This window comes from Gopherus evgoodei, chromosome 1 (genome assembly GCF_007399415.2).
Source record: "Gopherus evgoodei ecotype Sinaloan lineage chromosome 1, rGopEvg1_v1.p, whole genome shotgun sequence".
Lineage (NCBI taxonomy): Eukaryota > Metazoa > Chordata > Testudines > Testudinidae > Gopherus > Gopherus evgoodei.
In genome coordinates, this window is record NC_044322.1 from 135,758,022 (window position 1) to 135,770,194 (window position 12,173).

The following is a 12,173-nucleotide window of genomic DNA, read 5'->3' on the forward strand; positions in this document are numbered from 1 at the left end:
AGTCCCAAGAGACCAGTCATTTATCCTAGATCAACTGGTACTGTAGATCTTACACCAAAGACAGCACCTGTAGCCAATCCTGTAATAAACTATCTAAAGGTTTAACAACTAGGAAAAAGAAATGAGAGAGATGTTTACATGTTAATTCAAGTAAACATATACACACAAATGGGTTACCATCTAAATCCAATTGTAGGGCTGGTCTACACTGGGGGCGTGATCGATCTAAGATACGCAACTTCAGCTACATTAATAGCGTAGCTGAAGTCGAAGTATCTTAGAACGAGTTACCTACCATCCTCACAGCATGGGATCGACGTCCACGGCTCCCCCTGTCAACTCCGCTACTGACGTTCACGTTGGTGGAGTTCAGGAGTCGACAGGAGCACGTTTGGGGACCTATATATTGCATCTAGATGAGACGCGATATATCGATCTCCGAGAAATTGATTGCTACCCGCCGATACGGCCAGTAGTGAAGACGTACCCGTAGAGATTTGTCAGTTCTTTCAGGAGAGACCCAGGAGATATTCCTTGGGGATCTCTAGCTTCAGTTTGGTTTGTCTGACCCTGTGAGAGTTCAAACAACAAAGAGATGAAAAATCTTCATGTCAACTATCTTTATTTCCCACTACCAGCATTCAAAGCTATCTAATGAGGCCTTCAGCACATATTTCTCAATAGGTGATTGGGGCAATTAACAAAACTTATGCCTTATACTGGCCTGCTTAAATTTTAATAGTCCTCCTGGATGAGTTGGGGGAGGGACAATTCCCATGCCTGGGTTCACAAGTTCAGAGCAAACATTTTCAAAGTTATAAAGCAAAACACACATATTTTCTTATAGCATGTAACACAGACCTTACAAATGAGATTAATGCATACAACAATTTACAAGTATTTCATAAAGCTTAAATACTAAACATATTCTTATAAGACTAATATTCATTTTGAGCAAAACTAGCATACCCGTGAACTGGTCTGGTCTTCAGCTGTAAAATCCCTGCTGGAGCATGTGCCCAGATCTAGCAGATATCAAACAAAACTTTGTCCTGAAAAGAAATGCAGACAGACAGGCCTGAAGCTTGCACTGAATTCCATTCACTTCAGTGGAACACCGTGAAAATGTAAAGGTCTATGCATGTATTTCTTTGCGGGTTCTAAAACAATCAATTGTGAGCTGCAAAAAGAACAGGAGTACTTGTGGCACCTTAGAGAACAACAAATTAAGTGTCTTAGTCTCTAAGGTGCCACAAGTACTCCTATTCTTTTTGCGGATACAGACTAACATGGCTGCTACTTTGAAAATTGTGAGCTGCTGAGCACTCAAACACACACTGAAGTCAATGGGATTTAAAGGTGCAACCTATGAGCTTGGTCTCAATAGCTGAGATTGCAATGAATAAATTCCTTTTTCGACCAATTAACTCTGAAATACTTAAATTTGAAAGAGAGAGGCTGTTTCTTCCAATCTTCACATTTCAAAAGACTTGCTTCTGCCTTGCCTAAATTCCACATATAATTATCAAGCTCTTATATGTTTCAGACACTGTTGCTTTAAAAGGAGGATGAGTGTCAGCATATGGGAAAACAGAAAAGAACAAGGGGTAGAGGGGGGGACACTAAAAGCTTGGGACTAGGATAGATACTCTGCTGGCCTGCACTGTTTTGTTGTGAGCCAGGTTAGTCACAGACATATCTGATAAAGAAAGCACCATAACAATACACCATTTGTGTACGCTCTTCCTTTTATCTCTACTCAGCAATGACTGTAAGAAATGGGGAGGAGACAAACGATCCATCTGCAGGCTTGACTGAAACTTTCATTTTCTAGTACTAGGAATGTATAACTTCGAAATTATTTGAACCGGGGAAGTTTTCAGCACTTTTTGCAGAACCTTCTGCTTTTATTAAATTTCTGTTTCAGATGCTTGTGCCTCAAACTGTTGTTTTTTCTCTAGGTTTCTGAAGCTTTGTGCTGGTTCTGAGCATGGACCTGTGGGTTTCCCATGGAGGAAAGAGCTCACAGAAGAAGAGCATACCAGCCGAATACTCCCATATGGCCCTGAGAGGACAATTTTGCAGAGTTATTTTTATTGTTTTTTTAAATCAACGGTGGCAACAATAGATCAAATTCTCCTCTCAGTTAAACCCATACAGATCCAATGACTTTATTAAAAATAAAATTAGGTTAATTGACTTTCAGTCTCAGTGTGTTTCCCTTAAGTCCTTTGTCTTGCAATCAGATTGGCATAAGCAGAGTCTTGGGTCCACATGGAGTCCTCTGAAATTTACTGGGCTGTACAAAGGCATATGGGTCTGCCTGTGCGCATCCAAATGGGGGACCGGAGACCAATTTTGCATTTTGATTGCTATCAGTATCTTATTTGGCATGGGATTTCTGTTGGGATTTGAACACTAAACATAACCTTTTGCAGATTTTGAAAAATGTCTGATAAAAAACATCCTTAAAATGCCTTTTGAAGGAACATAGGTGTACAGCAGGTATTTACAGTATTAGGATAAAGAACAATTAAGATAATGTTCATAGAAGCTGGAAAGTCAGCTCCGACCACCAGGTCTACTTTAGTTTTGAATCAATATCATTGCAACTGAATATGGCGCCTCAAATTTCCAACATTTAAATCACTTATTTGACCCAGGTAATTGATAGCCATGAATCATAAGAGTGGATAATATGAGGCACTGCAAAATATTGAAGGGGCTAGAAAATGGTTTGTTTGTCTTGTTTTCTGTGTTGCTGAGCCTACAAAGTGATCCCTGCTGATCCATTGACACTGTAGATTGAACTTTTTGCCAAACACACTGTTTCCAAAGTATACATATGAGATGGCTCTAGATGACAGATCGTCTTGTGCAGTTAGTGTCTTCATTTAAGATGGGAAAAGAAGCTATATAATCTTAGAGCTGCTTCCTAAATTGAAAACATATGTTTATTACTTAAAAAAACCTGCCAAAATTACATGTTGTAGGAGCATGACACATATAGCAAGAAGAAGATAGATGATGCATCAAATAAAGAAATATGCCAATTCCTCACACAAAATGTATATTATGAAAGTATTTAATTTGCTTGAGATGTGTTGGCATGAAACATCTGCTGCAGCTTTCATTTCTTTCTGACTTTAGCACATTTTAATAGTCTTGCCAACCATAGAACAGTCTCTATGGCACTTCTTATTAAAAAAATTAGCATAGAAAACCCCCAAACCACCTTTGCTGTTATTGTCAAAGCTTTTTTTAAAAGGAATTAACAGTCCTGAGACTTCAAGGGACGTAAAAGCTGTGTCACATTGTATGATGCATCTAGCTATTTCAGCGGTTCCCAGCTGTTCGTCTGCGCAGATTTGGCTGGTCACATACTTTAAGCTGCTTTGTTTCCAGCTGCTAAATCACAGTAATAAACAAATACACCAAGTGTTTCCTAGTAGAGCTTTCCCATGTAAACAATTGCTGTAGTTACCACAGGGACCATGTGTGTTTGTGAATGGGCGTGGTGGTGTGCTGTACAGTTGTGACTAGGAGGGGAGGCAGGCTGTGCAATTGTAATTAAGTGTAATTGTAATTGTGTGGCTCACACAATTCTGAAGATATGGCCATGAGATTCTTTCTACTTAACTATAGCCCCCACTGTAAAAATGTTTGTGGTCCCAACCTAATCATGTTCACAGTTGTTTCACACACATTTCTACAAAAGGATATTGAACCACCCCTACCCAAAACATCATCATTCCCTGTAATTGTGATTTAATATTTATTTTCTATTAGTGCTCAGAGGCCTCAATCACTGGCAGGAATGAGGATACATTGGGCAAGGCCCCGTACAAACACTTAGGGCTTCTGTACACTTAAAACGCTGCCACTGCACTTTCAGCAAAGATGTACCCTATGCCAACCGTCGGTGTAGGTACTCCACCTCCCCAAGGGCCAGTAGCTAGGTCAATGGAAGACTTCTCGGGGCTTAGGTCAGTTTAACTGAATCGCTCAAGGGGGTGGATTTTTCACTTCCTGGAGTGACAAAGTTATGCCAAACTAACTTCCTAATGTGGACCATAGTAAAAGACAGTCTCTGCCCTGAGAGCTGACAACCTAATGCCCTCATCCTACAAAGACTTACGCACATTCTCAAAGCCAATGGGATGAATTATGTGCTCAGAATGAAGTATGTGCTTAAATCTTTGCAGGATTGAGGACTAAATAGACAAGGGATGTATGAAGTGTTGGTGGGACAAGGAAATAATGAAATGCCTATGATTAAAAATATATATGCACATAAACTTAGCCTTCATAGATCAAAGTGTTACTGCAGAGATGAGTGTTGAAGGAGAGGGCAGTGACCTTACCAATCATTTCACTGCAGGGTTCTTCTAATGCAGCTCTAGTGCTGGGCCTGCATTTCTAGTATCTAGTACATTTAACAACCACACCCACCCACCACCCACTATCATGGCTTATTTTATGCTATATTGGAATAAAACAGGATAATGAGTTAAAGGAGTGCTTTCTAGGAGGTATAGTAATTTTAGCAGCTTTGGTTTTACTTGTTATTGCTTATAATTCAGACTAGATTTTTTTTTACCAAAGGTGTCTGAGTGCACAGAGATTTCTATATGAAGAATGATCATTTGTACTTATTAAGATTTACTTTGCTGTACTTTGCTGGGTGCCATCTGGAAAGTAGTGACTTAGTCATATTCCTCTTGAAGTAGAGAATTCATCAGTTGGCAATGCAGACCAGTGGTTTTTTCATTTAGAGTCCCCTAGCTTCTGTGAACCGTGTTATTCAAAGGCATTATTTGTAATATACATGTTTTCACAAAAAGAATACCATCTCAGACCTTATATTCCTTGAAAGTGGCTTTCCATTTTCCTACTCCATATCTGCCCAGAACTCTAGTTGGTCAGACCATTAGAGACTGTAATTAAAGGATATTTATTAATTTCTATACCTCTGTTAATTTATACCAAAGTATCCAGATTTCTAAAGAGTCCTTCTCTTTTGCTAGAGAATTAAGTTGATTGTTCTTCAAAGTTTGTCTTACCTATTACTTTAACAAGGTGTGTTGGGGAGAGGACGTGGAGTAGGTTGCTGCAGAGAGGTTGGAATTATTATGGATTAATAGAGCATGAAAATAAAATAGTAACAAGTTCAAGTAAAATAGAAACGGTTGTTGGATGAGCATGAACCTTGCTTAAAAATTCACAATAAGAGCTGTGAAATCACTCCAAAGCCATTGGCAGATGAATGAAAAATAGAGCAGTGTAAACCCATGCAAGTCTAGGTGGAACCAGCTGGAGATTATTGTGTGTGTTGATATCTGGTTTGCACAGGTTCAGAGGACAGGATCATCTCAGGACCCATATGTAAATCCATGGTAGAGATCATCCTCAAATCAATGGCTTGCCGATGACAATGTTCTATAACTAGATTTCACCAAGCCAGTAACAAATGTTAACATCTGGATCACTGTACCAGTCTCAACACGAAGTCACAGACGGTCCCCTTAGGCAGATCAATTGGTACTTTGGATCTTACATCAAAGACAACACTGTAACCAATTCAATAGTAAACTAGCAATATATTAGCTAAGCAAAAGAATGAGAGTTATTGAGAGGTTAAAGCAGGTAAAACACATGCACAAGTGAATCACAGTTTGTAATTCCAAATGGTGGCAGTGATGTAATAAGTAAGCCAGTCCAGTCTAGTATGGCATACTGGCAAGAGCCTGTACACAGCCGACTGTACCGGCAGGGAACAGCTTCCCCAGGCTGGTAATTTAAAAGGGCCCTGAGCTCCCGGCAGCCGCTGGAGCCCCTGGTCCTTGAAATCACCACCAGACCCCCGTGGCTCCTGGCTGCAGCTACTGCTACCGTGGGGCTTCAGCGGTGATTTAAAGGGCCCAGTGCTCCTGGCCACCGCTACAAAAGCCGGAGCCCCAGGCCCTTTAAATTGCTGCCAGAGCCCAGGCATAGTGGCAGAAATTTAAAGGGTTTGGAGATTTAAAGGGCTCCCTTCTGCCTGAGGCCCCACCCCTTCCACCCGAGGAACCCCCCATCCTGCCTGCTTAGGACCCCGGCCCTGTGTACCAGTAAGTTACTTTCATCCCTGACTCAGGATACCCAGATTGTCTCTGGGAATCTCCGATTTGCAACTGGTACACTGCCCTCTAAGAGTCCCAACAGTCCAGAGATGAAGGATCTTCCTTTGAATTCATTCTTACATCTTCTGACAGAAGACAAGCTGACAGAGTCTCCACCTATGTGGGATTTCCTTTGATGATGGTGAGTGAGGAATGTACTTTGTCTTTTGACCATAATGACCACTTGTTTTGAAATTAGCATTTTCCTTTAAAGTCCTTCATTAGCATTTCACAAGATTTCTTTGATGGATTATTTAGTTACAGGAGTATACACAATGTAAATGTTTGCTATTACATTATAACAGACTAGTGAAAACAATGTCCCATTAGTTTTCATGAAGTTTAAACACCAAATACACTCTTATACACCTAACCATAACTTTGATCTATCCTAATATACCAGTGAATTGATCTGAATACTCTAGCATGACCTGGTCTGCCAGTGTCACAACAGCAATCAAGAAAGCACATGGGAATATTAGCATTCATCATGTTAGCTCCACAGTTTTTTGTTAGAGTGGATTTATTTTCTTATTAATATTTCTGTTAGGATAATATAAAGTCATTTACATAACAGTGATCTTGACACAGACATTTTGATATTACTACCACCACTACAAAAAGTTGAAGGTCCATAAAGCTCAAACCCACCCTAAACTTGTCTCTCTTTTGAAATTTGACAAAGTTTTTTGTCCATTTTAAAAGCCCTTTCGCTTTTTGGTTCTAGCTGGAACTTGCAATAGAAGTACCACAATAGGTTATTCTCATGGTACACAAGGCCCAGCTGGTACCAGCAAGTATTGGAGATAGGCAGCTAGATAGATGGGTTGCTTGTTGCAGAAAGCTGCATTGCAAGTAACACTGGAATGAAGTAAAAGCACAAGTCAAATAACAAAGCCATTTAGAATCAGAAACCTCATAAAACTCACTCCTTGTTGGCCTCCATTTCAATCTGAAAACTCAGAGTAGAGCCAAAAAAGTTTGGCTAGGATGTACAAACCCCCAGGGGGATCCTGAGTCACTTCTAAAGAAAGTGAAGCCTGCCCTTGTATGCTATCTCATAATAAAACCAGGTGAAACTTGATTATTTTGTGGGTTTGGTTTAAACCACGAATACAGAGCAAAATTTGCGCTATATGAGTTAGTTAAACATCCATGCACCTAGGCCAAAGAAATCGCTTGACAAAACCATGTGAAAACCTAGCCACCATATTTCATACTGCTCCTCTTGTGACTTAGAGGAAGTGAATGTCAAGGGTTCTAGAGACATTTAAGAGACAGATCTTTAGCTGGTATAAATCCTTGATTTCGTTGGCTACATTATGTCACCAGCTAAGGATCTGGCCCTAATACTTTAATAATACACGCAGATTTTCTGAGGCCTCCTCTACAGCTTCATTTTTGCTGAGTATTTCTCATGCATCAGTGAAAACAGAAGTTTCAAATAAAGAGAGGAACTGAAGTGAGGCCAAGTATATTTATGTAAACACTGGAGCCAAGAAGGAAGAGAGAGATATACTAACATTGTACTGTGAACTGAGCTGCATACCAGGAATACCTTGGACATCATTCACACAGTTTACACCTACATGTCAGTAATGTGTTGAAAATTCCCCCATCTGATGTGACATGAAATTCTTGGCTATCACTGAAAACAATGAAATTAACTTTCAGATGTTCTGCATAAACACATCATCACCTCTGCAAGGATTTAGCAGTGGGAAACTCATGGGGTGCAGAAAAGCTCCACAGCTGTGGATGCTGTAAGAGAAGAAACCAAAATATTTACAGATGTCAAGGAACAACACATTGCCCATACAGAATAAAGGGTTGGATGTAATAAGCACAATTTTGTACTAGAAATTATCTGTAGATAATGGCTTGGTAACAGATTTGAACACAGCCAAGAAAGAAAAATAATCCAATTTAAATATCACAATGATATGTTATGCTGATACATTCTTAAATTTGCCAACACAATTAACATCAAGTACTGGTGTGTAGACAAAAGTAACACTATCAAATACCCATTTTCATCAGTTATTTGATAGGCTTTGTGCAAAAATGTAATAAACACATAAACGCATTTTATTAAAGAGACGTCATGATCAGAAAAGTGATTAGGCAAAAAAGGTTGTTTGCTGTGTTGTTGTAGCCCAGTTGGCCGCTGGATATGAGAGACAAGGTAGATTTGGTAATATCTTTTATAGGACCAAAATGGCGCCATTATCTTCAACAACAGTGTTTCCTGTTTGTATTCAGAGTCACTCTCTACTGACTTAAATGACTCACAAAAAAAGGTTTTCCCTCCTGTTTTACTTCAGCTGATATTCAAGTGCTAACAGAGCTGCAGTACACGAGATTATGCTGGGTCTCATTTTGACTCACGCATCAGCAGAACCATTACACAGCCCATCAGGGTAATCCACTGGCAGGTCTTGAGACATTTTGTTTACAACAACTGTCTGCAGGCACGGCCCCCTGCAGCCCTTAGTGGCTGCGGTTCACCACTGCTGGCCAATGGGAGCTGCGGGAAGCAGTGCAGGCCACAGGGAAACCTTGGAGTCTCTTGTTTACATTTATTTCAAACAGTATGTCATGCCACAACACTAAGCCACACAGAAATTTGAAGTTATGTATGTTTCTGAGGATTCTATTTCTCTCTGCCACTGTTCTCCCACGAACAGTTCCTGTCATAGCATTAGCCTCCATAATGGCAACTATGGCATCATATATCTTCCCAATTTGGTGTTTGATAGGCTTTATCGCCTCCACTCAACTTTCCCATCATGTGGCATTCAGTGGTTTCAGTGTAAGAAAAGATGTTTCCAGATGTTGCTTCAAAATTTGCCATGATGAGTTGATGCAGAGAAAAATACATAGATGCTTTGAATTACATTAAAAAATTCAGCAGCCTCACTAGAAGCTGATGCTGCATCACTGATCACCAAGTTCAATGAATGAGAACTGCATGGGACAAAAAAAGCTCGAGGGTTTAACTCTCGGATCTGTGTCTGCACTCCTCTGTTCTTTCCTCTCATGTTGGCACCATTATCATAGGCCTGACCTCTCATGTCAGCTATCACAATTCCCCCATCTTCCAGCTTTTTAAGAAGCACATTTGTCATAGTAGCTCCTGTAGAATCATCAATATCAATAAATTCTAGAAAATGCTCTCTGACAGTCACCATTGCAGGGACATTTTCTGTAGGTTCTATTGTTACAAAACACACCATTAAAGTCATTTGTTCCATATGGCTGATGTCAGGTGTGTTGTCCAGAATAACAGAGCAATATCTTGCTGACTTCAGATCTGCCACAATCTTCTGTTTGACTTTTGTTGTCAGTAACTATATGATCTCATTTTGAATTGTTTTTCCAAGGTAGTGGTGTGTGTACATTTCTTGGGTGGTGACTCTTCTTAGATGTTTCTGGAATACAGCATCAAACTCAGCCATCAGCTCCACAATTTTAAGGAAGTTTCCATTGTTTGGCACATACAGCTGATCTGAAGTGCCATACAGTCCTGGACTTTGGGTAGAAAGCGTTCTCACAATGGCAATGAGCCTTTTAAGAACATTTTGCCAGTAAAGAGACTCTGATGCAATCTTCTCTTGATGCTGATCATCTATGGTGGCCTTTAACCTTAGTCTCATCTCAAGCTCTTTCCACCTATGGAATGCTCTCTGGTGATTTGTTGCCTTCTCATGGCATGCCAGATTTCTAGCCAGATTTTTCCAGTCCTTTGTTCCTGTAGAACCCAATGTGGCTGGAACATTAGACTAAAAGAGTCTGCAATAAAAACAGTATGCAGCATTCTGGGTTTGAGTACATAAGCCATGGCCTCTCCACTTTGTCATCATTGGGGATTTCACACCAGTAATGTGTTGGATGGAAACTTCTCTTTTCATTGTCTTTGGGGAACATGGAGTTTTTCACTTGCTGTGGCCCATGCAGTACAAGGAAGTCCCTCAGGCTACTGCTCAAGTGGGTCCACAGTCCTGGATCATCTAGACTTAAGGAACTAAACTCAGCAGCAGCTGTTTCTTGGGCCTCCACCACACTCTTCTCTGATCTACACTTTTCTTCAGGAATGTGCATAGTTACATCCATTTGAGATGGAGAAATGGATGCTGCAGTAGCTGCCAGGTCACCTGCACTCTGAATAACTGGAAGATCAGGCATTTTCTCACCATTCACATCCTCACTGTGGCTGGAAGGCTCACCATGAACATTTGTGTCTATGCATCTAAAGAGAGCTCATTCCTGCTTAGATAGAAAAGCTTCCTTTGCTTGCTTTCTTTTTCTGAACACTGCCCCAGAGGGACATTTTTTCTTTCACTCATGACTGCTGTTCTGTGCCAGCTAGAGTGGCTCTCAACACTCAGTTGAAGGGGACAAATAAGCAGGCTGGTAGCAGGGCCTAAGCGAGGGAAGATATCAGTGTTTAAGGGCCTAAGTGGCTCCTATTGCTTCAGCTGACTGCCTGTTCTCCTCAAGTGGGTTCAGGGAAGCAGCAGGAAACAGGAAGTTCCCTGAGAAGCTGATATTAATCAGTCCAGGCTCCTGGGGGGTGCTAGAGAGCTACATAAGAGGCTCCTCCTCCTCTCTCCCTGCAGCTCCTGCTGCTTTCTGTTATTCCCTCTCACCTTTTCTCCTGTCTGCCTGTTATGTCTCTTGTGCCCTCCTTCCTCCAGCACAGCACTCCACCATCTCAGTGCAGCTAGAGCAGAGAGAATACATATGCACCAGCAGCAGACACAATTTTCTACACTCTGGGTCCTAGTGGTGCCCCCCCACAGTCTGCCACCTGAGGCAGCCGCCTCAGTTCACCTCATGGTAAGGCCAGCCCTGGCCGTAAAGGCGGTTGATGGGGGGTAAAGGTAGAGAGGAGAGAACAGGGGGAAGGGTACTGGGGAGAAGCAGCGGCACAGGAGCAGTGCCTCAGGGAAGAGGCAGCGGCCCAGGGATGGGGCCTTAGGGAAAGAGGCAGCACAGGGATGGGGCCACGGTTTGGGCGTGGTGGCCCCCCTACACACACTTTTAGGGAGTTTCTGCCACTACTACCCTGAAGCAATGGGCCAGATTCCGTACACAGTGTGAAGCCCTTTTGCTCCACTCAGTAGATATAAAGGGGCCATAATCTAGCCCAGTAGAGAATTCCGCAGGAGGAAAACTCCCAGCTGGAACAAGTGTGCGAGTGTTTCTAACCCACCCCTCCTAGTATAACGGGTGAGTCTGGAGTGGGAGAGGATGTGACAAGAACAGGCAGAGAGTGGGGTAGAGTTCCAGTATGCCAGGCCTCTAGGGTCTATTAAGATGTAGTCCCAAATTCCTGATTCTTCTTTTACTCATACCTTTTTGACACTGGTACAGTGGGGTTGGGAAAAGGCAAATAAGGGCCAGAAGATAAAAGCCTGTTGCATATAAAGGAAAGAGGGTTTGAGATGAACAGGAAAAAAAATTGGAGTGCAAAGAAGATAGTGATTTAACAGAAATCTCAAAGGGTCAGATCTATTTAAAAATCATTTCTAAGCAGCAGAGGGATATGGCTATAGAATTTGGCATTTCTTTGCCACATGTTTAAATATTGCAAAGAGCAATTACTAAGAGCCAGGAAAGTGCTTACAGATGCAACAATTGGTTATTAAAATCTGTCTGGTAGAAAGCCAGCAAGAGGAGTGTCCGTACACTGCTAGAGAAAGTGATTAAAACATAAACAGGATGCACTGAAGTAGCCAAATACATTTAAAAGAATATTCTATTCATGTGCCACTTCATTAGTTAGCTCTTCTGCACAATACTTATGCTTTGTCCAATGCAGCCGCTGTATTCCTTGCCAGCAGAGAGACGCTCTTGATATTTCAGCATATGGCTTGGAAGGAGTGATTCAGTATTTATTAACTGATAAAAAATAAATGTGCAAATATTTTAAGGCCAAGGTCCACATACAATGGATGCAAAAGAACACCCACAATGTGCACATGAAATTACCAAAACTTCACACTCAGC